The sequence below is a fragment of the Medicago sativa genome, chromosome 5 (assembly GCF_051527215.1).
Source record: "Medicago sativa cultivar Bolivia chromosome 5, Bolivia_mono, whole genome shotgun sequence".
NCBI lineage: Eukaryota > Viridiplantae > Streptophyta > Magnoliopsida > Fabales > Fabaceae > Medicago > Medicago sativa.
In genome coordinates, this window is record NC_140753.1 from 20,318,825 (window position 1) to 20,329,867 (window position 11,043).

At 32.9% G+C, this 11,043-nt stretch overlaps 1 pseudogene across 1 annotated transcript; it reads right to left on the reverse strand.

Annotated features, from left to right (window-relative positions):
- Positions 1-1,924: 1,924 nt before the first annotated feature.
- LOC146920887 (putative sugar phosphate/phosphate translocator At3g11320) lies at positions 1,925-10,831 on the reverse strand (annotated as a pseudogene). Its single transcript, XR_015011943.1, has 3 exons — positions 9,332-10,831; positions 5,594-5,977; positions 1,925-2,362 (listed from the first exon to the last, which is right to left on the reverse strand). The product of XR_015011943.1 is annotated as a putative sugar phosphate/phosphate translocator At3g11320 (transcript).
- Between the last annotated feature and the right edge of the window lie 212 nt (positions 10,832-11,043).

The following is an 11,043-nucleotide window of genomic DNA, read 5'->3' on the forward strand; positions in this document are numbered from 1 at the left end:
AAGAGAAGAAGAAGAAAATGAGGTGATGTTTTTGTTGTTGTGCTGCAATTGGGGTTGGATCATGGATAAAGAATCATGGAGAAAGAATTCTGGAAAGAAGATGAATCGCGTTTTTGTGCTCTTTTTTTCTTTTCCTTTTCTTTTTTTTTTTTTAAAATTCTGATTTTTTTTTTTTATAATCTGAGAACCTCACACCCTTTACAATTTTCTATTTATTTTTTTATATTTTTTTAATTACACAATTATTATTTTCCAGATTTTTTTATTTTTTAATTTAATTTTTCATTTATTTAATTTAAAAATGATTATATGATTTTTTAAATTTTTTTAATTAAATAATTACACACGTGGCATGCCACGTAGGCGTTGACCGGTCAAAATTGGCCAAAAGGACCAAATATGCAAAGGGGCTAAAAAATAGGGGACCAAAATTGTAGTTTTCATATTTCGGGGGCCAAAATCGCAACTTTTTGAAAGATAGGGGGCCAAAGTTGCACTTTAGCCAACGATTTTATATTTTAAAGACGAAATTACATAAAATTTTAGATTTGAATACGAGTTAATGTGTTCGGTCTACGAATACGTGTTGTCGATTGAGTTAAACTTTACATATAAGATAAATGATATTTGTACAACTATTTTGTGACAATGTTTATAACAATTTTCTTTCTCATACTCGCATTATGTTTTTGTTTTCTCTGTATTGATTTAGTATCCGTATCTATACCTATTTTTCTTTATAAATTTATGGTTGTCTAAAAAATTATCTTATAAATGGTTGTTCAATACACTTATATGATTTAACTAGGTGGAAGATTGTTGGAGGTCGGCAAGGTGAGACAGATACACAGTTTTTTTTTTTTTTTTTTTTTTTTTTTTTTTTATATAAATGAGACAAGTATATATATAGTTAACAAAACATAGCATATGTGATGGTAGTACAAGGAGGAGAATGATACTAGTGGTGATGAATAATTGGAAGGCTAGGAGTTAAGTGCTGCCAAATGGTCTCACACAAAAAAGAAATTCACAATATGTTGCCTAGTTTTATAGGTGTTGGGATATGTTTCTAGAAGTAAAAGGTTTTCACATTTTCATGACATTTTTACATTTTATTACAGACAATTACAACAGTTTACATAACTCTTGCATGTCTTTTATGCGGTGTTAGTGTATGTTTGGACCAACGACGAGTTCCGTGGCATTGTGATTTAGTTGAAACTTTAAATCCAACTATCAATTGACGGCATATGCATGTAAAATGTAAATGTAAATGAATGGAGCTTCCACTTCTTTATGTCAAGACAGGTGGAGTTGTGATCAAAGCCTCAAGAGTTATATCTTAAGTTGTTTGCAATAGCTAGAGTATATTCAGTTAAATATGAGTGTTGTTGACTTAGATTAACTTGGGGATGGACCATACCACTGGTCTTTTGTGAGTGTGCAAACTATATCTTCTGATGTATCTGCCTCATTCACAGTCAATATAAGTAATTTTACTAGCAATACGTCTTCATGTGTGTCTAAAGTTATACATGCACACTTGTAAATCACAGTTTCAAATTTATGAGCAACCGGTGGTCTTTCTCTAGTGAAAATCGATAGGGTAAACCCATGAATGATGCTCTTATAAAATTTTCTTTTTCAACAATTTATCAACCCAACTTTTCCCAAAATAGAAACAGAGAGATACTTAATATGTTTAAATTAGTGAGTTTTATAGATTATTTTCTTCAAAAGCTTTTGCTAAAATATTAACAAAATTATTTTAAACATAAACAAAGCATTCCAAAGATACAAACATGTCACCAAATAATTACTATTGTAATTTCTAGTTTTGAATAGACAATGTCTCACCAAACCATAAAACTACACTACCTAATTGAGTACCATATACTACAGTAAAAAAATACGAATTTTCTCGTCAATAAACAAATTTAAGCATTCTAAATAACAAATGAGTGGAGATCCAATTATACAACTCTTTCTTCAAGAATAAATGACTACAAGACATTCCTCAGTATGCCAACATGGGTATAGTACAGAGATCATTCACTTATTGGAACTTGGTACCATGAGCTATTTCTGGACAGTTGCTAATATAATGGGGAACCCTTCAACAAGGCTTTCTATGTGGGGCCAAAAGAATTCTTATATAGAGTCTGTAACATCCTGATTCTGAACAATTTGTCTCATAGAATCTTGAAATTGTCAGCACCAAGTATAGAGAATTCACTGATGAATTCTTATATCAGAATCACTTGCTTCTCTTTTTGGCTTCACTATAAAGTACAACTCCAAGGACTGTGAGTGAATAACCCATCATTCCAGTGACTGAAACTGGGTTTCTAAATACTAGATCGTCTACCCGTGCTACCGCACGGGTCATATATTTTTGGAAAATAACATATTGATATAGATGTTATAAATAATATATCTCAATGGTAAGTTTATTAAGTTAGACAGTACCCAAAAAAAAAATTATCGAGTTAGATATAATCTAGTCTCACGTTGGATCGTTTTATGAGACTATAATACGGACGGTTGAAATAATTATATCGTTGTTGATAGTTGTATCGGTAATGGCAAACAAACGCAACCACAGATGGATAATATGAAAATGCCAGAACAATCTACGTTGCTCAGGTTAACAGCAAATAGTAGTCTCAATTGCTTGAAGTATTAGTAGTCTCAATGTTCCCAAAATAGATGCCTTATCAGGTATTAGTCTGAATGTTCCCCAAAACTGCAGTATACATCATACGCATCATTCATGAGAACATACAACAATTAAGAAAAAAAAGTAAATGAAATATGACAAAGTCTCAAAATGGCAAATGATGGTTTGTCCAGCAACGCAAGCTTCTAAAACCTCATGTATACATGTGTTTACAGCAACATGTAGACAATATAATAATCAGGATATATAATAAGCATGGGTAATGATACCAACATTCTCAGATTGTGTTCAGCATTCTAACCTTGTCAGCACGGATTAATAAACTGAACAAATCAATCAGGAAGAATTAATGTAGATGGACAATATAGCTTAGCAGTTGGTATAATAGATTAAGGTAAGAGGAGATGAACTCAGATAAATGGAGTAAGGTGAATGCAAGGAAAACACACAAATTAAAACCAAAAAGTCATGTATATAAAATGTCAATCCAACATTATTTAAATTATCTAACCAATTCCATCAACCTCTCTTGTGTGCAAAGTCTAACATGGCAGCATCAATTACATCATAGAGGCCATGATACCTCATTGTTCACAGCAATTCAATATCATGATATTATTTGAGTTTATATAAGTTAAGGGGTTGGAACTCAAGGAAGAGGGTACCTATGAAATAAAGAAACTCCTTTCTTACAGAGTATGAAAAAAACTATAATAACTTCACATATTAGATAAAAGAAAAGTAGTAATTTTAAGTTTCTTTAACTATACACACTTCAATTAGTTAATTTGTTATGGCTTATAGAAAGAATTATAAATTCAATGGAAATTCATCTATTATGTTAAAAGTAAGACCTAGAAGAGAAAGGTGGCAAGAAAGACTACTTGGACTCACATAATCTGTGTCATAATCTGAATTTTGACACAGAAAGGTGGCAAGAAAGACTACTCAATGGAAATTCATCTATTTAGTGTCATAATCTGTAGTGTAAAAAACCAAATAAATTGTATAGCAACATGATTTCACCAACTCAGTACCATACCAGAACAACACATAAGCTTAAATTAAATTATCACACAAACTGGACTCACAAAAACTACTTGAAGTTAAACCAAGTATCAATTCTTCATTCCATATTAAGTTTACTCCATTGGTCATGTTATCTTGTTTAAAAATACATACTTTTCGTAGCAAAAAAGTGATTAATTTTTTTTCCAATAGCATCTTCAAAAGTGAAATTCGGATACTGAATTTTGATTATAATTTTACCTTGAGTTGGAATCGGTGACTGATTCAGTTGCAGTTTAAGAGAGATGCAAATGGTCTTTGTCGGAGCTGTTTTCGTTGAAGCAGTTACAACCATTACGACCACATTCTTTAGACATTTCGTAGACAATTTACTTTGCAGATCTCAATATCAATAACTCCTAAAAAATTTGATACTATAATTCATCATAGAACATTCAATTGTACATTTTTTCTTTCAAGCTACATAATCATTTTTCTTTCAATCTTAACTAAATTGAATTTGGCTGCAGAAAAACCACTGAAACCTGCAAAAATAGATAATCAAAGTATCAATTTTAGATCAATAGATATGTCATAAAATGGTCAATAGACACATAGATGTGATTTTGTATAAATTCAATCAGATTCTTTAAGAATATTCAGGACCTAACATACTTCCTAAAGCAAAAATATGACGATCTGATCCCTCAATACCCTGTCCAGAAAAAATAACAACAGAGAAATTAAAAATAAAAAGAACATCAAATGTATTTTTGAGTGAGAGAAAGGGAACATTAAGTAACCAACTTTGTTATTATTAGTCATGGCTACAATCGAACAAAAAAAAAAAGGTAAAGGGAAACAAATTCAAAATCAAAGTTCGACAATTTAAAAACTAAAAAGGATATATGGAGTATTGGGAATTTGAAATGGGTTTTAAAACATTGAAAGAAAAACCAAATTATAGGTGAAAGTTCATAGAGACAATATATCAAACAGCTGCTGGACAGAATTAAGAAGAGAAACTTATTCACAAAGAGGAATTCGTATTTACCTTTTTTAGCTTATCTTTCACATTCGGTGGTTTTTGTTTGTTCTTATGAGAATTTTCCTTGGTTGAAACAAAAAAAATGGAACATGAACATATATGAAATAGATTTGTGGAGAAAGACAAATATGGAAACAAATCGAAACGGGAGAACAGTACCTAAAACTGATGCAACTGCTTCTTCAATTGAAACGGGAGATTCTGATTCGCAATTCGTCCAATCATGTGACATCTTCGTATCTTGAACTCGTAAATCTCAAAATGATTCCCACCTCTGAATCCGCCGGCGCTGAAGCGTTCAAATCAAAATTTCATGTTCACTCAATGACATAGAGATGGTGAGACGGGGGAAGGTTGTAGTTGATTTCTGATTAGAGAGAGAGAGAGAGAGAGAGGGAGAGGCGGTGTGTTGGGGCTGAGGTCATGGACATGTGAGGGAAGGTGGTGGTGGACAGAGGGAGAGTAAGAGTAAGAGTGTGGAAGAGAGAAAGCAGTGAACAAAAAGAGAGATGAACAAATAAAAAAAAAGGGCCGATGGGAATTACAGTAAAAGAAATGAGAGAAGTAGTGCAAAGGCGAGAGATAAGTGCAGAGTTCACATGGGAATTGAAGAAAAATGAGTTTCACATATGCCAATAAAGAAAATACAGGATTGGAAAATGCTAAGGCGCCACTTTTTTTGCATTGGAACTGTATCCCATTTCTAATTTCAATTACGGCATTTAGTTCTCAAGATGGTGTGTATATCAACACAGATTGATCTAATGGCCAGCACAATTTGGAGCAAAAATTGTAGAATTAGGGTTTTACAATTAGGTTAGCATTGTTTGCTAGGATTAGATATAAAGGATTAGAATTGAAACTACAACTGCTACAGCCCCTTTAGCATTCCCAAGTACCTATATGAACAAACTCTTCGATTAGTAGTTAAACATCGACTTACATCATTTTAAGTAAATATATCAAATACTAGACTACATGATAATTGTACATCTTGAATCCAACATATCTACTCACTCATCCTTATTTGAATCATACTCATTAAACTTTTCCTGATCTAGAATAGGTGTATGAAAAAGAAAAAAAAATTCCTAAAAACAAATATTTACATTTTCATTTGTTACTATAACATCAAACCCTTCAGATGAAAGCAAAATTCCTTGCAACACTGTTTTTAGGGCTCGTGCCGCTGTAGCCGCAACACATATTATGAACCCAAACAAATGGAAGCTTGGTTCACCCTGTAAGCAAAGAAAGAATTTAATAGCAAATGCATCAGAAGCCATAAAGATTCTTATTTTCATAGTTTGGTTTCAAAAAATCCATCATCAAAACACCAAATAAGTCCACCAAAAACAGAGAACACCACACAATATGAACATATCAAGTTCCTATTGATAAAGATTTGGTCATTTCTTACACCTATTAGTAACTGCAAAGTGAAAAGCGTTTGATTTCACATGGCATCAGACATCATATAAATCAAGGTTAGCTCAGATCCTAAGACAAACTTAAATCAGATATTTCACTGATAGAGATTCTTCTGTACACAATGGAAGTAATAAATCAATCTTTCACATGCCACTCCATTGCTCATAAAAATAATTGAACCGGATCTGTATGGTTGCTAAATTACCAATAGTTAGAATCGGCACAAGAAATAAAAATCTCAAGATACTAATGACTTTTGATAAGTGGCAACGACCATAATTTTGTTTAATTTGATAAGTGTTTCCTTTTTAACAGGAGTCTAGCTCCCAGCTTTAAAAAAAAAAAGTCCAAGATCGCGATTTGGGCACAATATCGAGGTTTTTATACCTCTGCAACTAAGGTTAAGGACACATATGCAGCAAGCGATTGCGGTTCTCCGCACTTTGAAGGATCACAGCACTAAGGATGGCAATGGGTACCCAATGGGTAGGGTACTATAGTACCCATCTCCATACCCGCATTTGTAAAAAATGCCCATACACGTGCCCGTACCCTCGTGGGCAAAAATTAGTGCCATTCCCCATACCCTATGGGTACTTAAGTGCTCATACATGCACCCATTACCCGCACTTTAGCCATGAAATGATAATAAAAAACACTACAATTGAAATAAAACTATGATCCAATTTTTTTTAAATCAACTCACAAAATAATATGAATCGTAGTATTTAGCCAAATAAAAAAACATCCAAAATATTCCTCGAAAGAAAAAAAATAGATACCTTACATCAGTGATACGTTAAAAAGTTGTAATTGCATGTTAAAGTCATAATAAATTGTTACTAAAGTTTTTATTAAGTTGTTTTAGGTTTAGGGTTAGATTTAAATAGTTAAATAAATTAATTAATTGTACACAAAAAATAAATAAATTATTTATCATATTATTAATTTTTTTTGACAGAATTATTTATCATATTATATAAATACATATATGCGGGTTGCGGGGCTGGGTAGTACAGTGCCCATACCCGTTCAAATTTGCGGGTAATTACCCATACCCAACCCCGGACCCATGAAAGCGGGGTTTTACCCTACCCATAGCAGGTATTTTTTGCAGGTGCCCATAGGATCTGGGTCCAATTGCCATCCCTACACAGCACAACTACGACTGCTATTTAAAACCTTGATCTAGCTTCTAAATACCAAAATCCCGAAAACATAAATAAAATGGTCAACCTCAAGTGGTTAACCGTTAATGAACTTTCAAATCGATCAAGACAGCCCCAGGTTCAATTACATATCGGAATAGTCATTGACCAGACTTTTTTAATTGAGAAATGGTTTCTTACACAAAATCCAACATCAACGTATACAAGCACGAACACTCCTTGGATAAGACATGTCCGGTGTCGGACACTGTCGTCTCTGACACTGACACATATAATTACACTAAATTATGTGATTTTCTCAAAATATTAGCGGTGTCGGCGTGTCCATGTCATGTCCGGTGTCTGTGTCCGTGCTTAGACTATTTCCGATTTTTATACTCCTTATTTTTCTCTCTCCTCGGATCCGAGGTCCACACACATTGGTAAATTACACAATGGTTTCTGAATTACAAGGGCTCCCTAGGATCAAGACAAAAAAAAAGGTTAATTAAGTTTTTGTCCCTATAAATATTCACAGTTTTATTTTTAGTCGCTACGAAATAAAATCACACTTTTTAGTCTCTGTGACATTTTCCTTAAGTATTTTAGGGACCAAAAATGTTGATGGAAATATCTTACAGGGACTAAAATGTTGATGGAAAATTTTTATAGAGACTACAAATGCTCATGAAAAATTTTATAGGGACTAAAAAGTGTGATTTTATTTTGTAGGGACTAAAAACAAAACTGTGAATATTTATAGGGACTAAAAACTTAATTAACCCAAAAAAAGTACTCCATTTCATTTGTTGTGATTAATGCACTAACAGAATCATTCCAAAACTGTTCTAGAATATACTCTCTACCGTCTTTTAAATATAAGAGTAAATTACATTCCCCTCCCCTCAAAGATGATTGAATTACACTCCCCTCCCCTCTTATGTTAAAATATACACTCCCCTCCCTTGAAAAGTAAAACTTATATTCTCCTCCCTTATAAGATGCTTGAATTACAATCCCCTCCCTTAATAATTAAATATGCACTACACTTTAATCTATTTTCGCATAAATAAATATTTTTATGATATATATTAATTTTGAGCTACCATTTAAGAAAAATAAATTCATTTCTTTATAATTTAAATGTCAATGATAATTAAATTTAAATATTTTTCTATTAATTTTATAATTTAGAGTATAAAATTAAATTTTTAATAACCATACTTTATTGTCTTTAGTAATTTTTCACATATTTTAATTTTATTTTGGGTTGTTTTCTATTTTATAATAGAGTTTAAAACTATATTATAATGAAATTGTGAATCGAAAATAGCGAAAAATATGTATTCAAATTTTGAATATATTAAAATAGACCAGCAATACTATTTTTTCTGAAGTGTGTTAGATTATTATTTTTTTGCTAGACTATTAGAAATTAAAAAAAAATATTGAGGGAGTAAAGTGTATATTTTAACATAAGAGGGGATGGGGATGTAATTCAAGCTTCTATTAGGGGAGGGGAGTGAAATATTTTCTAATATGTTTTGAATAAGAGGGAAGGGGAGTGTATATTTTAACATAAGAGGGGAGGGGAGTGTAATTCAAGCATCTTTGAAGGGAGGGGAGTGTAATTTACTCTAAATATAAAGTAAAAGTCAAAACAAATTCAACTCAAATTGGAATAATTACCTTTTGATTTTTGCTATTTTTTTTAACAGGATTTTTGCTTACTTGATAACTTAATACTAAAATTTGATTTTCTTAAGCAAAAGGGACTTACCAAACAATAAAAAATTACAAAAGCTAATCCAAAAACATTCTCATACCCCTAAATGCAATTTATAAACTTTCACCACCGACAATATGTGATCACCGACACATTTCAATCAAACACGAAACCAAATCGTACAAATTGAATAACAGACAAAAAAAAAAAAAAAAAACAATGAAAGAAAAAGTGATTATTGTGTTCGTGTATAAAAGTTTTACACATGCAGTTAAAAGATAGAGACTTACCCCACTAGCAATGATAACACCAGTAACAACAACAGAAACAAGAGCAAGATAAGTAAGCCAAGCCTCTCTTTTCAGCGTCATAGCACAAGCAAAAACCGCAGTAAAAAACGGCGTAGTAGCACCGATAGCTTGATTAAACGACACAGGAAGATACCGTAACGAAACATTACCAAAAACAACAGAATCACAAAAAATAAAACTTTGAGTAGCGATCTTAAAGAATTGAAGACGAGAACGCATGAATTGCATTGGAACCATTTTGAACCAAGCGATTGCTACGTAGCTGAATAAGGAACATGCTGGCATGTGACACATGGTGAGGAAAATTGGGTATTTGAAACCGTAGTTTGAAAGGAGATACTTGTTTAGGAGTAGGACTCCTATGTTGGATGAGTACCATGGTGAGATTAATGTTATTGTGAAGGTTTTGCTTGATTCTTTCATGGTTTTTGGGGATTATTGGGTTTTGTTCATGGATCTGTGAAGAGGAATGGGTTTGATAGAATAGAAGGAATTAAGAAGGGAGAAGAAAGTGTGTTTTAAAAGAATGTGTTTTGTTAGAATAGAATGTGTTTTGAAAGACCGGATAATCCAACTTTTGTAATCCAAAAGTTCATCATGTCCATTGAAGAAGTCTCTCAAGATCAATTGAAAAACAATCCTCATCAAAGGGAAACTGTGTATATTGGTTGGAAGAGTTCTCAAAATGGTTGGGTGAAACTCAATTGTGATGGAGCGTGCAAAGGTAAAGGGGAGCTTGCTGGGTGTGGCGGAATTTTACGTCAAGCTGATGAAAGATGGATCAAGGGATTTAGCCGCAAAATTGGAGCTTGTGATGCTCTGCATGCTGAGATGTGGGGTCTTTATTTGGGGCTTGATATGGCTTGGAGTGAAGGTTTATCTCACGTGATTGTTGAGAGCGACTCAAAAGTGCTTATTGATATGGTTACTAACAATTGCAAGATCAATGGAACCATCCCTTCTCTGGTTCGACATATTCAGGAGATCCTTCAGCGAGATTGGCATACTCAGGTTATTCACACTTGGCGGGAAGGCAACAGATGTGCTGACTGGTTGGCAAATTTTAGCCTATCTTTGGATTCTTGGAATTTGGTAGTTTTGGAGTCTCCACCTAGTGAACTTCAAAGACTCATTTATGATGATATCTCTGAGGCTTGCATGCCTAGGAGTCTGCGTGTAATTTAGTTTTTTTTTTTCTTTTCTTTTGGGCCTAAAGCCCTCTTTTATACAAAAAAAAAGCGTATAAAAGACAAAAAACGGTGTTATTGTTATTGGTATTGTATGAGTGAAGGAAAGGTAAACGGGAACGCGTATACAAACTGGGACTTAGACTTAGTACCTGTTTGGTATGTCGTTTTTGCCATCCAAAAGCTAGTTTGAATTGCCAAATGGGGTTTACCTTTTCAATGATTTTTGGACAAAACAAAAAGCAATTCTAGTATTTCACTTTTCTAAGCTAAACGCGGGTTTGAGAGAAGCAGGAATTTCAAGCTTCAGCGTTTCATGTAATCAATTCTGCAACAAACCAACTTGATTTACGAGTTTGCCCCTTTCATAGCCATGTGCAGTTATGTAATTTTGATTATATGTATCATCTGTTTCATGTTTTAGGCTGCAGCCATATTTCATTATTTAGGTTAGAGATAAGCATTAATTGGGCATGTTATATTTTCTTACCTAACCCAGCCCAT